Consider the following 23,116-nt stretch of genomic DNA (forward strand, 5'->3'; position numbering starts at 1 on the left):
TCATGGACTCCCCAACCTAGCACATTGCTTTATACATATTAAGGACTCAATAAACATTTGTTAAGCATTCCTATTCAAGATATTGTCATGCTACTGAGTCACTATCCATTTCCCTTTGTCTCCCTTTCACATTCTTTCCCTTATTTCTCCTTGGAGTGGGTCCACTAATTGATCCTTTAAGTCTGGGTCTTTCTAATTATTGAGTGAGAGTTTCCAGAACTGAGATATGATTAGAGGCTCAAACATAGCTTCCAGGTAACCACAATTTCCTTGATAGACACCTGGATGTTAAAAGTCAGAGATAGGTAATAAGGACTTCAGTTATATATCATCAATCCCCTTCCATATTGGCATAACCCAGAGATCTGACCCTCTTCCTTGAATGTGTTTCTTTTTTCATTTTAAACTTTGCTACCAGGTTGGGAGTGAAATGATTCATCTATGCCACTCCTTCACTCTGGGTTGCCTCCTTTGTATTATTTATAAAAACATATAATAGCATTGATTATGAGTCTTATAAATGTTCTAAGCACTTTACTAATGTTAATTCATTTAATCCTCATAACAAGTCCATGAGGTAGATACTACTCCAATTATTCCCATTTTACAGATAAGTAAACAGTCACAGGAAGGTAAGTAACATGTTCAAGATTATATAGAAGATGGCAGCAGAACTTATATTAGAATGAGGCAGTTGTTCTAAATAAAAAATTCAAGTGCTTAACCACTATACTAATGCTATCTATTAATTACATTCTTCAGTAGCTCTTTCAGTATTTATTTATTCCTAACAAGTCTCTTGGACTTGGTACTCTAAAAAAGTCTTTTTATTAAAAATAATAATAAATGGTTTTTTGTTAACTAGACTTACTGTGACAATCATTTCTCGATATATACAAATATTGAATCATTATGCTATATACCTTAATTAGTATAACATCAATTATACCTCAATAAAGAAATAAAAATAAAACCCAAATAACAAGTGTTGTCTGCCAAATAATGCCCCATCCACAAACAGTTCATATCCTAAATCCCCAAACCTATGAATATTAACCTTACTTGCCAAAAGATTATACTGGTTTATCCAAGTAGGCCCTAAATATCATGATAAGGGTCCTTCTCAGAGAAAGGTAGGAGATTTGATTACAGAAGTAGGAGATGTGACACTGCAAAAGATTGAAGTGATAGGAAGAAAGATTCTTGGGTCAAGGAATAGAGGTAGTGGTCACAGAAGCTAGAAAAGCCAAGGAAGCCAACCGCTCATTAGAGCTTCCAGAAAAAACAGCTCTCCCAATACTCTGTATGACTTAATTTGGACCTCCAGAACTGTGGAGGAACAAATTTGTGTCTTTTAAACCGCGAAATCTGTGTCAGTTTGCTACATCAATAATAAGAAATTTATACAATAATCCATCCTATAACTCAAGAACTTATAAGATGATGTATTCTCATGGATCTGTGGGTCGGTTTATTTTCTCCATGCTCATTTGGGGCAGCTCTGCTCTTTCTGTTTCTCATATGGCCCCTGGGGTCAGTTGGGTGGCCCAGGGCTGTTTTCTTCTCATGCCAATGGCTTACCACAGTCTCAGGTGAAAATGGCACATTATCATTTCCATTTCATTCAGCTGGTTAGAGCAAGTCACATAAATGAGCCCAGAATCAAACCATAGGGAAACTGACCCCCCTTTTTCACTTCAACATTTAAAAATATTCCATTATATCCTAACATTTAAATTTTCAGTAAGAAAACTGCTTTTATTCTGTCATTTCTTTTAGGTTTTCTTCTATTTCTTTTTGAAAGCTTTTTTTAAGATTTGTTTGTCTGTAGAACCTAGATTTGGATTTATTTCCATTTATCTGCTCATGTGTCTGTACACTCTGTCAAACTGAGAATCCCTCTTTTGCTTCAGGTGTAAAAAATTTGTAAATATATTGAACTATATCACTTCTTCCTTATCATAGAATCTCAGTTTCATCTCTCTTCATGATGTTTATATCTTTTTATCTTCTGTGCTATATTCTGATTTTATTTTTTTCCAGGATAGCTCCTATCACTAACCAACTCTTTGGCTGGGCCTAAGAGATGACTTTTCATTTTCATTTATTAAATGTGCTTTGTAATTATCCCTTTTCTTTTTGCATACTACTCTGTTGTTTTTTTTGTGTGTGTGGTTTTAGTTCACCTTTTTATCTCCTTAAGCTTTTTTAATGTGCCTATTATGTTTCAGATCATTCTATAATCTCCAGTTCTTAGAGTGAAAATTCTTCTGGTTAATGCAGCTGTTCTCTCTCCCTCATGGAGTTTGTTTACTAATTTTTTTTTAATTCCCATGTGTTCTGTTTTGTGGGATGATCTTTTCATAGTGGTTCTACTCCTGTTTCTTCCAGAGGCCTGGGAGGTTCATGAGTTCCAGTGCCAATATGGGTGTCAATTACTTAATTTCAAATTCCTACACCCCAGGAGTGATATAAATTCAGAACTCACACCTGTTTATGCCTACTTAAGTTTCCAATTCCTTGCAGATTTCTTTACCCAACTCACCCCAGGCCTGCCCCAAGTAGTACAGTTTCATACAAGGGCAGTCCTTCAAGGCTTCTATTGAAGCAAATCAGACACTATCCCAGTGTCTGTTCCATAAACTGGATCCTAGACCTAACTCTTAATTCTCAGATGGGCTGAGATACTCTGTGAGACTCCATGGTGTCATCTTCTCCTTATAGATCTGACTTTATATTCATAATTTCTGATACTAGTAATTTTTGCCTGCTTTCTTTCTTTCAATCTTGGTTATTACTTTTTAAGATGTATAGATTGTCTAGGGTTTCTATAACTAGAAGCATGAGGAAGAGACTGTTACTATCATCTCCTTTCATCATGTTGATAGGAAGTCTTTGCTTTGAATTCCTACCATACAGTTTACATCTGGTAGCCTTATTGAGTTTCCCAGACTCCTTTTATGATTGGAAGCCTATTCTACATCCAGGCCCTAATGTTTCCTTCTAGTCTTCCTTCCCCAGGTTGCATCCCCCATTCACAAGCAACACAATATAATATGGTTCTTCCAGAAACAATCCATCATCATCCATCTGGTTAGATATCCCACCTGTGCAGTGCTTCCACATTTGACCTCCTATTTCTAGTCAAGTCAGAGGTTGTGACAATGCTTGGATATTAAACAGACTATTCACTCAAGATCCATGTCTACATCCAAGTTATGTCCTCCTTTCCATTTCCAACCATGTCAACACCTTGCATGAGGGTAGGGTAAGGTAAAGTATCAGGCTTTTCTACCCTCCCGGCATTAGGATTAATCCTTGCGGTCCTGAATGCATGCCTGATGGCAGACTCCTGGAATAGGGTGTGGGAATGCGTAAGTGGGTACACCTGGGCTGAGAGACTGACCTTAGAAGGGCAGCGTCACGGGGATGCCAGCAGAATGAACAGAAGAGCAGAAGCAGAACCACAAGAGAAGTAGGGAGAAGGCGAGAGAATGCCGGAGAGCCCAGAAAGAGTGAAGACTTGCTGGGGGCTGGGAGGCCTGTCAGCCTCCCGGCCCCCCAGCACCCCTGCCTGCTGTGTACCTGGTAAAAGCCTGCAAAAGCCACCCAAGTGCCCCAAGACGACTCCTTCACCCGTCTGCTCTGATCATAGAGATCTTGCCCTGTGCCCATTCCTGCCCTTACAATGAGTAAATCACTCATGCTGATGAATGAGACCTCAGCAATCTGTCTACCTCTGCACTCACCAAAACCTCTGAAATCCTATTTAAGCAAACATTTAACTAAATGAAAATACTGATTAAACACTTATAGTCCCAAACCATTGATAACTATTTTGAAGAGAAGAAAAAAGAAGCAAATCTTGAAAAATAAAGTTTATGCCAAGGATTTATTCAAATAATAAATTCCCTGGTTATGTGTTGAAGATATACACATCGCAATCTCTCACTGCAAAACAATTATTCACATTCAGAAAGATCAATAACAAATTTCTATATTTCCCACAAAAATTAAGATTATGGCCAGATTTTTAAAAAATTTTCAGTAAGAATAGAAAATGAAATGTTATATTTTAATTTTAAAATAAAGAGCTAAACAAAGTAGCATGTTACCCAAATAGTTCCATTAATTGAGGTATTTCTGTACAATAGCTCTATTAAGATATGGTATCATTAATGAAATTTTTACTTTCCTAAAATTGTCTTCTATAAATGCTAAAATTAGATTATATATTTAATTCACTTTGTGAAAAGTTACAGAAAATATTCAATGCCATTTTGAAGTTGACTTTTTAAGAATATCATGACCTACTCAGGAAAAATACTATCAAAAAATCTTTAGGAATAGTAAAAAAGTAAAAAAATAAGTAAGTCCTAACAATATTCAATGTTAATCATTTTGGAAATAAAAAATCTACCAACAAAATAATCAACACATGTGGATAAACTAGTCCCCAATTCCTTTTCCAGAATTCCTTAGGAACTTTTGCTTACTCCTGTGTTCAAGATATTGCAGCTATCTCCCTCCTGGGATTGTTTTTTTAAATCCGCTAGGTAACTTTCTAATAAATAAGTCTCCTATTTATACTATGCCATGTTTTCTACTTGATTACTTTCTAAAAGTTATCCACAAAATTTAGCAACATTTTTTGGGAAAATTTTTTTTCACGGTTAGAACTAAAAATTTTCCAGTATTAAATATAAGTCCTTCTATATTTCTTATACCTGATCTGTGTAATATTAAATATTTCTATGCAGACTTTAAGGTAACTGAAGATATTATTTGATACTTCATGTAACTAAACAATGAAATGAGATCCATGCTGAAAATAGAGATCTATGTTACTCTAAAAGACATGAAAAGGAGAATATTTTCTAATATGTATACTTAGGAAGGTACCTGTTATAACATTCCTAACTAAAATGCACCTATTTTAATGTTCAATCTCTCTTGATTTTAAAGCATCTAATATTACTTATTCTGGTTGCAAAACAGACCTAACTATATTATATTTGCAGATTGATATTTATACATCAGAAAGAATGCTACAGAAAGTATCAAAATAGGCTTTGCTCTTAACTAGGACATTTCTTTTATCAACATAGGATTAGATTTGCTTAGGAAGCACTAGAGGTTGATTAGGCCTTCCCTTCTATGTTAGTTAATTGCAGTAGCAATTCCATCAATGATAATGCTTGTTTGTGATTAAATTTCCAACAGCTTAAGTTGCTTGCAGCAATAGTAGACTCCACAGACTTCTGTTAGCCAAAACTTCATGATTCTTCCTGTAGGGACAGGAAAGGGCAGGTTTTCTACAATCCCATGCAGACTGGGGTAAAGGAGGAGAGAGTCCTGGAGCCCTCAGGGGCTTTTGCAGGTTTTTTATTTAGATTTACCACATGGCAGGCAGGGGTGCTGGGGGGCTGGGAGGCTGGCAGTCCTCCCAGACCCCAGCAAAGCCTCACTCTATCTGGGCTCTCTGGGGTTCTCTCTGCTTCTCTTCTCTCGGCTTCTGCTGGCGTCCCCATAATGCCGCCCTTATAAACCCAGTCTCTCAGCACAGGTGTACCCACTTCAGGTATCTGCTATCAGGCATGCATTCAGGACCTCAGGGTTCCCTCATCTATCCTAATGGCGGGAGGGCAGAAAAGCCTGATACTTTTTACTTTACCCGACACTTCCCTTAACCTGAGCATACAGTTCCTCATTCTTTCTACTATTCCAATGAATGTCCCACTATACAAAAAGATATTTGTAGGGTAAGGAAAAATGTCAGGCTTTTCTGCCCTCCTGCCATCAGGATAGATGATGGATCCTTGCGGTCCTGAATGCATGCCTGATGGCGGGCACCTGGAATAGGGTATGGGCATAGGTAGATGGGATTCACCTGGGCTAAGACTGTGTTTTTAAGGGCAGCGTCACGGGGACACCATCAGCAGCAGAAGCTGAGCAAGAAGCAAGAGAAGCAGAAGCCAAGAGAAGCCCGGAGAGCCCAGAGTAAAGACCTGCTGGAGGCTGGGAGACCTTCCAGTTTCCTGGCCCCCCAGCAACCCTGCCTGACGTGTACCTGGTAATCCCAATAAAAACCTGCAAAACCACTGAGGACTCCGATTCCTCCTTTACCCGGTCTGCATGGGATCAGAAAACCTGCTCAGTGGCCCATTCCTGCCTCTACAATATTTATCTAGCTAGATTTTGCATTTTACAGTGTGACTTGCCAGTGAAACTAAGTTTGTTTTTAAGGGGCTTTGTCTTTTTTTCTTCTCTATCATCAATATTTGAACAAAATATTAAATAATTTTAAACAATTTAACTGATATTACTCTCTTAAATTTGTCAGTATTTCCTGAACTTCCAAAACAAGTACACATTCATTTTAAAGTGATCATGACAATGGGCCTCTAAAAAAGAAAACTCTACAAAGATTCTCTTGTCACTTGTGGGTAGATCACCTATAAAAATGTTCAGAGGGCTTTTGATATTATGACACAGCTCAGGCTTTGGAACCTGACAGATCAGGCTTCAAATCTCTTATTTACAACTTGCTTAATTCTCTGAACTTCAGTTCTTTCATCTAAATATAAAGATAATAATTAGCAACTATTATAATTAAAGGAGATAAGGCAGGAAAATATAAGAAAACATGAATTTTTCTCTCAGATTCTAAAGCAGGCCATACTTTCTGCTTTTCAGGAGGACTAATAATTAACATAACTATATATGCTCAGCCTATCTTCTACAATAATAGCTTGCTTTTCAATTATTCCTGTGCATTAAGTCCTAGCAATAGGCAATGCCAGAAGCAGATGGAAGACAGTTTATAATATCAACCACATGAAAAGCAGATTTTGATCAGTGTGACCTTAAATTAGTTCATGTTGGCTAACTATGTGGTAAGGAATTGCTCAGGTTCACATACATACAAAGAGGTGCCTGCACCTCAAAGAATGTGCTGGACATAAAAATCCAAAACCTCCAAAGAAGAAAGATGGAAAGCTCAGAAGACTCTCTTGAAAAGAATTGACTCCAAGTCACTGAAATTTTTCCAAGTGACAAAGAAGTTCTTTTTCCTTAAAATTCTCATAGTTTGCCTAGTATAGGGAATTGCTATCCTTTCTTAGTCTTCAAGATTCTCACCAGGACCCACTAATTCCCTGGAAGTCTAGAGAGACCCAGAAAGTATATACAAAATGTTGAGTGTCTAAAGAAGATCTTGTCTCAGTTTCGGAGTATCCCAATCCGATATCTTTATGGCTGCCCTGACTGACCAGGTGCATCAGCGCAGCATGTGGCTTTGTCCACTTCTAATTCCAACCTGTTTCCTGGCCCCTAACTGGTAGTCTCTCATCAAAGCATCTGTAATGTTCTCACCTAAATTTCTGGGATTTCATAATTCTGAGAATTACCTTAAATTTCCACTCATATCATAATCAACAAACCGGCTTCCAACCCTGCTATTCTATTCTCCAATGTGATCATTTGTCCCCTAATAAAAATGCTACCCTCAAGCTGCCTGCCTCCTTGGAATTTCTACTAAGAATTTCAGATAGTTGAGCAGTACTTTTCTAATTTCCTTCTTCAACAAATGTTAGAAAAATAAATTACATAAATTATCCAAAGAATTCCAGCTTTATATCCCTCACAGAATTATATGCACCTTCTTAGGTTTTCATTTACATCTATGACCAAAGGCCAATATCAAAAATTTATGTTCTTAACTGGGTTCCCCAGAAAGCAGAGATAAAGACAAAAATATATGTATAACTATTATAGACATGGAATCCAGAGTGGAATCCAGCACAATAGTAGACTTGTGGCAAGAAAATTAATGAAATCAGCTTCAGATCTTGAGTCATCACTGATTTTCATCATCTCATCTTCCTCTCTCCACCATCCATTCAAGATTCCTACATTCTTGGCCAGCACTTTAGATCATCTGGTTTCTTGCTGAAAGAGTGGCCCAGAACTAACCAGAGGATTTTAACTTCACCTCAACCCTAGGTCACACATATGTGGCACCAAGCAGATCCCACAGTGACCTCGTCTTTACCATCAACAAGGAAGCCCCAAGGTGGAAGGTGAGTTATACATGGACAGGCATGATCTGCACTCTCTCTTGAAATCAGTTGAAATGATTATCAAAATGGTCATCACTGTAGTGGCAAATAAAATGTAACAAGAGAACAAAGACTCTTGGAGACAAATGACATAGAAAGGATCTGAAATGGTACAGAAATATCTGGTACCTCTAGCAAGTAAATTAAGGTTAATTTTTTAATTTGTCATTCTTAATCTAAAAGTAGCATTTAGCTGAATTATTTTTCCCTGGGAAAGTGGGAATGAGTTGGGTGGGTGGTCCACAGAGCCTTTCACTTTAAGTAGTTGGGGGTGGAGGTTGTCAAAAACACTGAATATTATTGCTTTCAACAACCTCTGACCTGTTTGTTTCTGAAATTATTAATCAACAACTCTATTTTTAAAGAATTTGAAACAGCTTACAACAAACAGCATACCAATGATAGACATACAAAATGGCACAGGCAAATGAGGGAAATACAAATATTCTAATAATAAGTTTAACATAATTTAAATGACAGAGCTGCAAAATTTGGCTCTGAATTACATGGTTCAGAAAGCATAAGTTATATAGCTCTTGTTATCAGAAAGGAGGAAGCATGCTTTAGGAGAAGTAAAGTTTTTTCTGGCACTGAAATCTAAAGGAACTTTCTAATGTGGGGTTTTATAGAAGGGAAATTGAGTGAGGTAATGGACAATGTCCTCAAACAACATTTTTACAGCAAATGTAGAAGTTGATTAAGTTTTATAATGAGATGGGGGAAATTTTTATTTCAACAACTGGCACTATAATTCCACTAAGGGAGAAAACAACTTTTACTGAGAATACTTGTATAGAAACAGAACCCTCTTAGAGCCTGGGAATGGTCTGTGAAGTACTGAAAGGAACAGGAAAATATTTCTTCCTAAGAGAGAAGAAGGAATTTGGGAGCCTTCGGGGAATTTGCCAATAACTGGGGGAAAAGGTGAGGTGGAAAGGAAAATGCAAGACAAAAGCCACTAAAGAGGTGGAAGTCTCTGAGCACATGATCTCTCATCCCCTATCACCCGCAATCTTCAGTAAAGTTTGCTAACCTTGTGACTATTTTAGGCATTTCAATAAACAGAGAAACAAGGAAGTGCTAGGAATCAGTCATGATGGTAGTGAGACTAGATAGTGATGGCATGTGAGGAATCCAGAAACCAAGAAAAAGGGAAAATCAGAAGATTGTAGCTACCTGGCTTAAAGAAAACCAAAGAGTAAAAAACAATGCTGATTGAGGGCAGGCCCACACAATTTTTTCATACCAGATGACCAAGTGTTCATTCTGACATATAATAATAAAAGCCTAGTAGTACCAGGAACACTAGACTATCTTGGGCCTCCCCAGTGGTGCAGCGGTTGAGCGCTGGGTTGCAAGGCTGCCCGCAGCCTTTGCAACACCAGTTCGATCCCCGGCTGCCAGACGAGGGTCCCACATGCCACACAGACCTCTCCTGCCGCTCAATGCTCCCCTCAGCAGTATACTTCGTCACTCTGCCTGTTCTACTCTCCGCTCTGGCTTTGGTGAATTCTCTCACCCTCCCGTGCTTCTGACTATACCCAATGCTTGTATGTATGTATGTATGTATGTATGTATAAATAAATAAATAAATAAATAAATAAATAAATAAACTAGACTATCTCTCCTCTGAGAATATGAGATACTCTTCATGAAAAAAGCAAGGAACTTGTCACCCATCACTCATATTCCCTTACAGGACCTCCCCATTTTGGGGGAGGCACCTTGAGTTCCAGTTAGAGTCATTTCCTAACAGACCATTTAGCTAGTTGTGGCTTGTTAACAAGTGACCAATGAGATGTAAGCAGAAAGGATGTGGACAATTTCTGGATTGGATTCTCATAGGTGATTCCTTTCCCACTGCCTCTAATTTCCCCATTCATTCCTGAAGTCTAGAAAATAGATGAGGTCGTAGTGAGCCAGTTTTGAGCAGATGGAATATATGCACAACACTCCAGTCTAGGAGATAGCCTAGCAATGATGAAGGAAACCAGGATTTCATGGTGAACTAAAAATGTTTACTCTCCCTCCCCTAACCATTTTTCAACTCAGATTTTTACAAGAGGAAAAAGTACCTATCATATTTATGTAATTGATATTCAGTCTCCTAAAGTAGCTGAATCCATATCCTTTACTTTGCATATATAGTCATCTGGTGATACTACTCTACTCTGAGAGTGTAGCCCTTAAAATTGTCTATTATAAAATATCTTCTAAACTTAGCCAGAATTGTGCCTCATCAGATATAACAATATTTCCATCATTGATACACTGCAAGCAATTCATCTGATTTATTTTTCCAGAGTCAAGTATAGTACTGTCTATTAAGTGGAATGTTTTGCTGAGAAGGGGACCATGTTGTCCATTGCCTGGTGTGGTACAAAAGCAGGTTTCAATATGCTGCAAATAAGATGTAAAAAGCGTGTCTTACTGTCACACTGGCACAAAGAAGCCACACTTATTGAACAAGACAACTTTTCTCATTTAATATAAGAGATGGGTGGAAACAGCTCTAATCCTACAGAAACCCAGTGAACAGAGGAGAATCAGTGAATGTTTTAACAGATCCTATGTTATATTGTTAACCTCTAGCAGTGATTATATTATAATTATTGCTAACCTTTTTAGAGTAGTAATTCAGTTAGAAAATGGATTTCACTTTATGCAACAGAAACTCAATTGCTGCGGTTAACTACATACAGTATTATTTATATCATGTTTCAAGAAATCTATAGTGGACAGTGTAAGACATCTACAGTGATTCCACAAGGTCATCAGAGAAAGCCTTCCAGATTTCTTCTCATCGATCCTTAACATGTTGCTGTCTTCTGTGTGATCACCTCTGTTGAATCACATAGACACCAGAGACCTCATATCTGCAATCCAGGTAGGAAGATGGGAGAAGAATGAAGAGCAAAATAGCTAAGTTTGTACTCTTAAAGTCTTGTCCTACAACCAATTCTTAATGACTTCTATTTAAACAAATCCATCAGAACTGTGCCCCGAGGCAATTCTTAGATGCAAAAAAGTCTAGGTAAGGGAATATGTTACCTGGACACATTTCTGAATTAAAGAAGGGCAGAAACTTAGTAAGGAAGAATAGTGGATATTGAACAGGCAACAATTTGTGTCTCCCACATACTATCACTAAAAATTCTACTACTCGACAGATATCCTGAGCTCAAAAAGATTAGAACTGCTGGAATGCAAGTTTCTAGACATTTCTAAAACACTCATCAATCCACTTACATAAAATCAAAAAGTTTAAAAAGTAGGGCCTCCCCTGGTGGCACAGTGGTTAAGCACTGGGCTGTGAAGCCGCCCGCAGCCTCTGCAGCGCCGGTTTGATCCCCGGCCACCGGCGAGGGTCCCACATGGCGTGCAGACCTCTCCTGCCGCGCCCACTGCTCCCCTCAGCAGTATGTTTAGTCGGTCTGCCTGTTCTGTTCCCTGCTCTGGCTCTGGTGAATTCTTTCACCCTCCCACGCTTCTGACTGTACCCAATGATTGTATAAATAAACAAATAAATCTTTTTAAAAAAAGTTTAAAAAGTAAATACTATAACTGAAAAGAATCTGACAAAGTAGTATCACCTTCCTGTGCTCTGAATAAATGATGAACTTTGAAGGAATTCTGAATTGTGATCACCTATTTTTTTAACCATCTACTGGCTTTTACCATTTCGAAGAATCAGCTGCTACCGCTAAACCACTCAGCTGATAAGCAAAGACTGCACTAGAATAAGATGGAGTACAATGGTGAGCCAAGATGGTTTGTTTAATATATTGTATAATTTTAGTTAAAATAGCTTCTTTTCAGTTTTACTTCTTTTATAATGTTTAGGGCTTTCTGAGAATGAAGTCATTTCAAAGTAGAGTTCCTGAATCTGTGTGAAGACAGACCTAAGGAAATTTTCCTTTACCCATTTTAGGATGAGGAGTTACACCTCCAAATTAAAATGTTTTAATGTACATCACAGACAAATAAAAATTACCATTGATTTTTCAATAAGACCTGATCATGAGTGGACAATTGGTATTAGGTCTGAAAATGAAATCAATTTTTTTTCCTCTCTTACTTTCTGTAAAGATAGACATAAGTTAAGTTATAGTTGGTGGTTTATAATCAAGACTCAAACTAGTAGTGTATTGAACACAGTCAAAAGTAGGCACTGTAAGACTGCAATGGCAGCTCTGTGCTGTGAGTTGAGTTATTCAGGGACCTGAGCTCTTTTGTCTTATAGTGCCTCCATCCTAAGGTTGTTGTCTTCAACCACATCCCCACCATGGCTTGTTAACACATCTACATTGCAAATAGTAAGATGAATGGAGAGAGAAAGAAAGACACACCCTCCCATTAAGGATGCAACTTAGAAATTTCACAGATAAATTTTGCTCATATCCCACTGCTTAAGAACTCAGTTACACCAGACAACATCAGTTATGAGAAAGATGGACAATATGTGGACTTTATTCAGGCTGGATATGTGCCCAACCAAAAATTAGGCTTTCTATTGCTATGAGAGAGTAATGGAGATTATATGTCAGGGGACAATTAGAATGCCCACCACCAGGTGCACTCACTCCAGAGCAAGAATGTATCTTCTGGCTAACGATTTGCTTTGTATGAGATCTTTGATGTAAATGTTCTGCCTGAATGAGCACCAGACAAATGCTTTACCTAAACCTCTCTGACCAAATTTCATAAAGAATTATTCACTACAAGAAATGATGCATCTTTAAGTCATCTTTATGTACTAGCCATAAAATATGATAATAAATTAAAGAAACCAGAAGTCATTGAGTCAGACATGGCTAATAGATATTCAGTACACTTTTATCTTTGCCAACAACAAATTTCTAGAGTGCTTTATATGTTTGCTTTTTATATCATTTTAACTCATGTTATATCTTTCAGCAGACAATCTCAAGAAGCTTTTATAAACATTCATTAACTGAACTTCACAACACTCTCAAGAACTGAGTATTAATACATCCATTTACATGGCAGGAAGCCAGATGAACATTACAATCAAGCAATATGGGGCTTACTTGATTTCAGTCGTGTAAGGACTTCAAAAAGACAGTGCTGGAAATTCACTGTTAATCTGTAAATTGGTTATTTAGCTGCTTCTAGACTGGCAAATGATTATTACACTATATTTAATACAAGTAAAGCCACATTACTAAAACAAACAAAAAGGTCCCTTTTATTTTGAAATACTACTTCAATTTAAATGTAACTGATGTGTAACCTTATATCAATAAATCTAAATATAAAAATAAAATTGGAAAAATTCTCATCAGATAGACTTTTAGCACCAAGCTTATACAATTTGTTTCTAGATTAAATTTGAACAAAAAGTCAGTAAGGGAAAAAAAGAGTTATTAAGTTCACAGGATAGCGCATCCTAGAAAGGATAGCAAAGATCAGATTTCTTTGAATGAATAATCATATTTTATATGAATGTATATATATATATATATGTGTATTTTATGAACCTATCTTAGAATTTCTGTCACAAATAAATAATAAAAATGAGGGTAAGATGCATGATTACTATGAATACACCATCCAAAGAGCTAACTTCTTTGGTAAGGTGTAAAGTATCTTCATAACATTTAAAATCCCAAGATTTTTTACATTATTCTCACTCATTGCAGGAATTCATTATATGAATTTCATGTGTTAAAAGGAAATTTCCAAATACACAAAGAGATATAACCATGATTCCTTCTAGAGGCAGATAAACTTATTTCAGTCACTTAATAAAAGTTTAACATTACACTTATTTCTGGCAAGCTGATCTATATTTGAAATTTGGTCAGAGAGGTTTAGGTAAAGCATTTGTCTGGTGCTCATTAAGACAGAACATTTACATCAAAGATCTACATTTATTGAATGGAAAATAAATGAAGAAATAAAGGTGTGAGTGCTAATTTCATAGGAACAGACAAGTACCCAGTGCAAGGTTTGCTGGTGACAAACAACACAAGGAATAGTGAAATATAAACCATTAACTTTGAGCTGAGATTTTCATCAGTAATCTTTCCCAAAACTCCTTAAATAGATTTTTTAAAACCCTTCCAATTAGGGCAACTTAAATTTACACATAGGGCAATAGCGTGAAAGACTTTTGAAATTGCTGTTTTTCCAAATCACAAGAAACTTAAAATAAATTTTTGGAAAGTTTCTCCTAGGACACTAACCCTGCCTAAGCTAATGAAAAGGGGAAACTGGGCATCCATTCCATGAGACTCGCCCTTCCTGATGGACTGACATGCTCAAAACTTTACACTTTTAAGCCAACTAACCAGTGAAAGTCATTTTGAAGCTAATAGTTTAAAGTTATGGGTTGTTTTGTTTGATTGTGGTGGTGTGGTGAGGTTTTTTCCAAAGGGATATGAAATTCAAATTTAGTGACTTACCGAGGGAAAAGAATCCTGGTCATCAAAACCTGACAAATATGGGAACTTTCTGCTAATAATGAAGGTGAAATAGCAAAGATTATAGTTATTTAACAAGGGATATAGCTATTTTTAATAAGGATACATATGCATGTTTTCCTGCATAGATTAGAAAAGCATTGTTGGCCTTTATGCATTTGTTTTTCAATAAGAGTATGTATGACCTTTTGCCTGCAGGTATGCTGTCTGGAATTCATTTTAACAAGTTATGGAGAGTCTTCTACTGAGTATAGTAGGAGATAAGCAGATGAGCAAGATATAGTTCCTGCTCTCAAGAAGTTCGAAATATATAAGGAGACAAGAAGGTATAATTCCAAAGAAAATAAGTTTCCTTAGAAAGGTAAAAAGAACACGCTAAGAACTTTAAAAGAGAAAAAAATTGAGTGTCTTTGGGAGGATGAGTTTCTTGGGAGAAAAGCATTCTTGAACAAGGAAATATTTAATATGGGCCTTAATGAATGGGTAAAATTTTGACAATTGGAGTCTGGTGACATGGGGGAGAGGGAAATAGTGGTGAAAGGATTCCAGGTAACAGAAACAAAAAGCACAAAACATGTGAAAGTCTAAAACATTCTGAGTAATATACAGTAGAATGTAGAGAGTCAAGTAATAGAAAATAGATTTGAAAAGAGTGGTCAGGGTAAATACCATTCTGTTTCCACTTGCAATATTTAAAGTGTTAGGTACAAACTACTGAGATTGGATTTGATTTTAAGAATTAGTTCCATGCACTCTTTCTTACTAAGGGTATTCATTCAATGTTTATGATAATAAGCTTTGACATAGAATTGTACATTAAATGCTCCAGAAATTATATGAACTGTACATTTGAAATGATCACAGTTATATTAAAACCTCACTTATATTTATCAAATGAGAACTACCTTAACTGGGTAGCACCTGTGATCATTTTCTCTTTGAAGATAATAAAATAGAAGAGCTTCAGGATCTACAAAAAGACCTTTCAGGTTTGGGTCTCTTGTAACTAGTCCTTCTCCTACAGATGCTGAATGAATACCGTAATTTTAAATTTCACTTACTTTCTATGTCCTAAGTCATCTTCTAACAGAACTACTAATTAGTATTGAAATAACCCAATGCAAGATCAGCTACATGTGATATAAAAGATCACATGTAACCAATTGTTTATTTTATATCCAGGAAATAAAAATCCATAGGTAAAGTACATAGGTACAGTTGTCCAGGAAATTACACTAGCAAGTCAGAACAAAGATGAAATAGATGATATTCAGAGCAAGGGAGTGGTTACTGAATTTAACAAGAGCTTTCTTATTTTTTAAATTCTATGGTTATATTCAAAGATCATTTACTAAATTAAGACCTCTTGAGTTATTTAGAAAAATTAGGGCAAATATATTTGAGACTATTTCCTCATTATTTTCCTTTGTCTACACCGGCCATCTCAAAGATGCCAAGAGGCCTGGCCTCATATCAATTTCATATATACATCTCACTAACATATGAAAAAAATCAAAACATAAATACGACAGGTTTAATATCTCAATTCTGCATTCCCAGGAAAAAGAGCAGAGAAAATGAATAGGGGCAGGAGGAGGGAGTGGGGGTGGGAATATTAGGATTTAAAAGAGGATCAAATTTCAAGAGGTTAGAAGATAACAAATCTTGTCTTTCAACCTAGATTTCTATATTCACACAAACTACTGATCAAGTAATAAGGGTAAAAAAACTGTAATCACAGAGCCTCCCTGGTGCCTCAGTGGTTGAGCTCTGGGCTGCAAAGCTGCCCGCGGCCTCTGCAGTGCCGGTTCGATCCCTGGCCACCGGTGAGGGTCCCACATGGCACGCAGACCTCTCCTGCCATGCCCACTGCTCCCCTCAGCAGCGTACTTCATCAGTCTGCCTGTTCTGTTCCCTGCTCTGGCTCTGGTGAATTCTCTCACCCTCCCGCGCTTCTGACTTGCACCCAGTGCTTGTAAAAATAAATAAATCTTTAAAAAGTAATCAGACTGATAAGGTCAAAAATTTTAGGAAGCTACAGGAGAAAATATTCTACCAAAAATGAAAGAGTGTACCAAGAAAGAGGAAAACAGAGAACTTGGGAAACAAATGAGAGGTGAGAAAAATGGCCTCTGACCTCTTGAGTCACACCTCAGGATACCTCGTTACATCCTTCAGTCTTGGCACAAGTGCTGCTCCTTGATTTTCTCCTTTTTCTTCCCCTCCTCAACCCTAACTCAGATACCCTAGCTATGTTACCATGGCCATTAAAGGTAAACCAGTAAATTTCTCATTTGAGTTGTCCTGGCCTTTAGGAATTTATACTGTGCCCAAGCCCTCGTGGATGGGCTTTTAGATTTCATCCCAGTTGACTAAGTTCAGTTAAGGCCCTTGGGACTTGAGTTATATGACCAGGAAAGACTAGAGCAATTGTGTATAAGCATCCCTCCAGAAAGATTATACTGTCCATCAGAAACCAAGCCCTTAGTTTTAGACTATTAGACAAAATTAGAGATTTTCTTAGGTCAGGTTTCCTTTTATTTCATCATAATTTCAGAACGCCAAGAGATAAAAATATGCTGGTGTGGAGTCTTGTCTGCCTGAGCAAAATAGAAACGCTGGCAGACATGGCTCACTTGGTCCTCAGGTGGCAAGTGACTTTCTCCCCAACCTACAGCAATGGTTAATGGGCATGATCAGCAAGTGCTTCCAAAGGGACAGGTGTAGTGTGAGTCACAGGTGACATCCAGACAAGGTCACATGTACACTCTGATCACACACTACCTCACCTATCACAAGTTTAAAGGTTACATCCTATCCCAACCTGTTTCCCTCTTCTAAGCAGTGGGTACTTTCCAAATACCTAATAGAAAATAGCTAGAAAGCATGTTATCTACACAAAGAGAAAACGGTCATAAGAATTTTGTACATATTAGCCTCCCTGGTGGCACAGTGGTTGAGTGCTGGGTTACGAAGCTGCCAGAATTTTGTACATATTGCATGACTCTCCCTTTGTGTCTTTTGCGAAGGAGACACCAATCTCAGTGTAACTTCCTTAAGAATAATAGACACTGTCACAGTTTACTAATCCCATTTGTTTCCCAGGAGAAGGGAAAGATTATTAATTACACAGCATGGGTCAAGGGTCATCAGGACCATAAAGCGGGTTGCAGATCAAGGCTTTGCCCCCAGAGCATGATCTGACTCCTGGTACATCTGCACAGAAGTCTGCAGAAGAACAGCAATTTCCACACTTGCTTATGAATTTTTATAACATGGTAAGTGCATAGGTATCAGGGCTTTTGGCAAATGGATTGAAAGACTGCTATTTCTGGTGCCTTGACTAACCAAGCAAATGCAAAGCTGGATGGTATTATATTTGCAGCAAGGCAGCCCCTTCTGAATAAACAACACTCTAAGAGATGTAAGACCTCCTACTTCCCCTTCCCCCAGTGACAGCTTTTCTCATTTTCTTTGCCTTAATGCTTTCTGATCAACAAAGTAGAAGATAGAAAAAAACCCACCAAAATTAATATATCACTTGGTTATGCTGTCACACCAAAAAAAAGCTAATTGTAATTCATTGTGAGATATGCAAAATTAGGAATGCCTCAGGAAAACAAATGATGCAACCTGTTAACGTGTCTTCCCAGAATGTGGGGCAGGGTGGGTAAGACAGGCCAGTTATGAAAGCCTCCCGGCATCAGGTTAGTGCCTTAAAGGATGATTCAGAGTTTGCCCTGCAAATATAAGAAGGAAGGCCACTCCTGTTGAAGGAATGAACAATACCATTATCATTGTTTTTGCCATCAACACTATCACTGCCTCTTTCACCACTCTCTTTAGAGTAGAAGCCACTTAAGTTCTCCTTTGGTGGCTTTGCAAAAAGACAAAAGCGGGAATTAAAAAGCAGTCCCCAGGACACCACCTTTCTAGGTCAAATGAGTGTTATTTCCCAATACTGATAGCAAAGTCAATATCTTTTTTATTGCCATCCCTGGACTTAAATTCTGCCCTTTTCCTAGAACAGAAGGAGAAAAGCAATCCAGATGCCTACTCTAGAATCTGGACAGTACTCCTCACTCATTCTTAATCTGCAATCCTTATTGAGTCAATAGCATCAAGATCTCTATTCCACAGCTATTTTTTTTAATAATTTTTTTAATTGAGGCAACATTGGCTTAACTTGTTGTTGGTGTTTTGGAAGGATAGGATCCCCCCTTCAGGTTAGCATCACCACAGTGCACTGTGCTCCTCCCACTTTGCTCTCACCCTCTCCCTTCCTCTTGATGCTTGCGTTCTGTAGTCAGCTTTCAAAATCTATTTTTCAAGTTTATCTTTATATGACCCCTTGTTTAGTTTCTCTATATTCCACATATAAGTGACACCATCCAGTATTTGTCTTTTCTCCTTCTGATTTATTTCACTTAGCATAATCCCTTCCAACTCCATACATGTTGACACAAATAGCATGAGTTATCTTTTTCTAATCACTGAGTAATATTCCATTATGTATATATACCACATCTTCTTGATACACTAATTTTTTTGAAGCAATTAGGTTGTTTCCATGTCTTGGTTATTGCAAATAGTGCTGCAGTAAACATAGGAACTCAGTTTCCTTTAAAATTAGTGCTTTTGGATTCTTCAGGTAGATACCTAGGAGTAAAATTACTGGGTCATATGACAGATCCATTTTAAATCTTCTGAGAAACCTCCATATCATAGCTATTTTTTCAACAAGAGGATATATCCAAGTTTATCTCAGGAAGGTTCCATCTGCCAGGAGGAGGAAATCGTTTCCTGAATACAAACTGCCCTGGCCCCCCTCCCTATCTCCAAGGCATCTGAGATTTTTCACGCCTGTCTCACCATGGCCCAGATAGTTCTGGAACACTATTAAAATGTTCACATAAAAAATAACAGTAATAATGATTTATTTCAACAGCCTCAGAGCCAAATGCTGAATTTTCCTGAAATTCCTCTTAACACTCCTAACATTTTTCTCTTATTTTGGCACATTAAGATCATTATTATTCACTGGTGATCACTATTACAAAATCAAGGGAAAAATACTGACTCTCAAAATCAAAACAATTTCAAGTACTAAAAATTTGGATATAAAATATGATGCATCTCCCACACTTAAACAGACAGTAAATTTACAACAAGGAACCAAGAGTACACAATGAGAAAGGTGCTGGGAAAACTGGACAGCCATATGCAAAAGAATAAAAGTAGATCACTATTTTACACTACATAGAAACAAACTCAAAATGCATTAAAAACATCAATATAAGACATGAGACCATAAAATACATAAAAGACACACAGACAAAACACATTGGCTTCATAAACATCTTTGAGGAGACTCAACTCCAACAGCCAGGGAAACAAAAGGAAAAAGAAACTAATGGGACTACATCAAACTGAAAAGCCTCTGCACAGTTAAAGAAACTATCATTAAAATGAAAAGACACCCTAGAAATGGGAAAGATATTTGCACATCCTACATTCAACAAGGAGCTAAGAAGAAAAATACAACTCAACAAAAAAGAAAACAAATAACTCAGTAAAAAAGTAGATAGAAACACTAGATACCTCACCAAAGAAGACATACAGATGGCCAACAGACACATGAAAAAAAAAATGCTTATCATCCGTTATTTTTTTTTTTATAGAGGCATGTTTTATTTATTTATTTGTTTGTTTGTTTGTTTATACATGCACTGGGTACAGTCAGAAGCGCGGGAGGGTGAGAGAATTCACCAGAGCGGGGAGCAGAGCAGGCAGAGGGACCGAAGTACACTGCTGAGGGGAGCAGCGGGCGGCAGGAGAGGTCTGCGCGCCATGTGGGACCCTCCTCTGGTGGCCGGGGAGCAGCCGGGGATCGAACCGGCGCCGCAGAGGCTGCAGGCAGACTCGCAACCCAGCGCTCAACCGCTGCGCCACCGGGGAGGCCCTGCTTATCATCCGTTATTATCAGCAAAATGCAAATCAAAACCATAATGAAATACTACCTCACACCTGTGAGAACGGATTATGATAAAAAGACCCAGAAACAACAAGTTAGGCAACAATGTTGGAGAAAGGGAATTATTGTACACTGTTGGTGGAAATATAGACTGGTTAAGTCCCTAAGGGCAATGTTATGGAATTTTGTCAAAATATTAAATATATACCTGCCATATGATCCAGCAATTCCATTCCTAAGTATCTATCTAAAGAGTGCAAAAACACTAATTCAAAGGGAAATATGCACTATTTACAATAGCCAACTTATGAAAACAATCTAAGCCCCCAAAGGCAAATGATTAAGAAGATGTGGTATATATGCACAATGGAATACTACTCAGCTATAAAAAATTTATGAACTCTTGCCATGTGAAAACATGAATGGCTCTGGAGGGGATTATGCTAAAAGAAATAAGTCAGAAGGAAAAAGACAAATACCAAACGATTTTACTCATATGTGGAATATGAGTAGAAATATTGAGAAACCTAGAAATCTGTCTGTACAACTGATAGTACCAGAGGAGGCAGGTGAAGGTAGAGTGTAAAGAGGGAAGGGGGCACAGTCAAATATGGTGGAGGACTATGCATACTTTGATAGTAGGTATGGTAATGATTACACCTGAAGAGCTATGAACTTATACCTCTAAGTCATATACAGTGTTGAAAACCAACATTATCTCACTAAAAATAATACAATTTTAGAAATAATACAAAATAAAATATGTTGTTTTTAAGGGCTTCTGTTTGAAAGTACACGTCAGTTGTATTTGACATAGAAGATTCAGATGGTTAGGCAGAACCAATATGAGTAATAAGGAAGAAGGAATTTGTAATAAAAATTGTACTTACACAATTATGGGAAGAGTGGGGCAGACAAAGATGTAAATGAAGGCACAGAGCAAAGTCAGGAACGAGTCACAACTTGCAAGGAGCTCTGGAAGTCAGCACATCCTGCTGCTGGGTGAGACCATGAAGTCTATGGAAGTTTGTTGGCTCTTCATGGCTGCCAGCTCTGTGCATTGTCAACAGTGTCCAGTGATGGCCTGGAGTGACTTTTGGTGGGCAAGGCCAGCATCAAGAAAGAGGGAAGAGCAAGAACAAACGAATCTGATGGCACCACTGGATTCTTCTCTTATTGCCTGTAGGCAACAAAAACCTTCAGACATGATGGATGCTTCTCTCTTGTCTACCAGAGCTCAAGCAACTTCCCTTTGCGCCAACTCCAATCTGGAATTACATGTAGAAAGAGAATCTAAAAAATGTAGTTCCCAACATAACCAAGTAGACAATTGAAGATTGATATTTTGACTTACTAGACTTCCAACAACTCATTGTGTAGATATATGTAAATACTCCACTTCAAGCTCAGCAGGCCCAAACCGAACACAACACTGTGCCCCTGATTTCCTTTAAAGAACAACAACACAAACACAAACAAGAAGTATTACCCAGTTTCTATTACCTGTAAGTGGTTCTGCATATTCTATACTCTAGGTATCAAACATTCTTTCTTTCCCTGCATCTCAGCAGTTCCTGTCTTACATCAAGCTTTCATCAATGCTCCCCTGCATTAAGGAAATTGCCTCTTGCCACCCTACCTTGAATCTCACCCTGCTTCCATTAAATATTTTTGTGACTCCTTATCCCCTACTATATGGATTTTCTTGGTGTAGTATATAATACCCTCACATTCTCATCCTCATCTACTTTTTTGGCCTCATTTACTATTCTATCCCCAAACACATTATGACCCAACTGCTCTAACATACTTACAGAATAACAAATCACAAATGCCTGTGTGTCTACCCTCTCAGCAAAGGATTCATTTCCTCATCAATATCTCCCTGCAAATCCAGTTGCCTGGAAAACTCTTGCTCACCCTTTAAGATGTGACTCAAATGCAGTCACTCTTGCAGTGTCTTCCATGTTTCCTCATCTCCACCCAAGTCTAAAGATAGTTCATGATGCTCTACTAACGGTGGCTACCACTTGGCACTTTATATTACGTGTGCTCATTTTCTTGTTGATGGCCACACTAAGACTCCCTTGATGTTAAAGATCCATTCTTCTTCATCTTTATAGTCCCAAATACTAACACTTGGCAAATGATAAGGGTTCAATAAACATTTAGTTAAGAAATTGATGGATTACAAGAACTGAGATGTTTAAATATTTTATTCTATATTTATAACTGCTTCCAATCAAATCATGCTTCCCATGAAATATAAGTTAATTTTTTAAAAAAATTGATTTATTTGGAAGTAATCCGATAAATGTAGATGGCCAAATATTGAAATTCGGTCAGAATCATGAGACAGTCTTATATCATATGACTTCACTGATCAGATTAACAAGATTATTCCTAAATCTCAATTTTACTGGTGCTGTTTAAACACAATCTTGACCTGCAATTGGAATATAGAACAACAAAGGAAACATCTGGTTTTTCTTAACTTTAAAGTGACAAACCCATTTGTTAACAGTAGCAATGGGAGAGCCGAGAGTACTTGATAACAGCTCTAACATGGGGCACTT

General features: G+C 37.5%; 1 long non-coding RNA gene across 2 annotated transcripts in view; it reads right to left on the reverse strand.

The window, feature by feature from the left end:
* LOC119251701 (uncharacterized) overlaps window positions 1-23,116 on the reverse strand; it is a 310,608-nt gene that overhangs the window by 281,676 nt on the left and 5,816 nt on the right. The window contains exons 1-2 of one of the 2 annotated variants that reach the window (XR_008550830.1): window positions 21,895-21,979; window positions 21,431-21,808 (exon numbers count right to left, since the gene is read on the reverse strand). This is a non-coding gene — a long non-coding RNA (uncharacterized LOC119251701). Of the gene's footprint in view, window positions 1-21,430; window positions 21,809-21,894; window positions 21,980-23,116 lie in introns of those variants that run through there. The other variant, XR_005126584.2, reaches the window with a different exon arrangement.

This window comes from Talpa occidentalis, unplaced genomic scaffold (genome assembly GCF_014898055.3).
Source record: "Talpa occidentalis isolate TD23 unplaced genomic scaffold, MPIMG_talOcc4v2.1, whole genome shotgun sequence".
Taxonomy (NCBI): domain Eukaryota; kingdom Metazoa; phylum Chordata; class Mammalia; order Eulipotyphla; family Talpidae; genus Talpa; species Talpa occidentalis.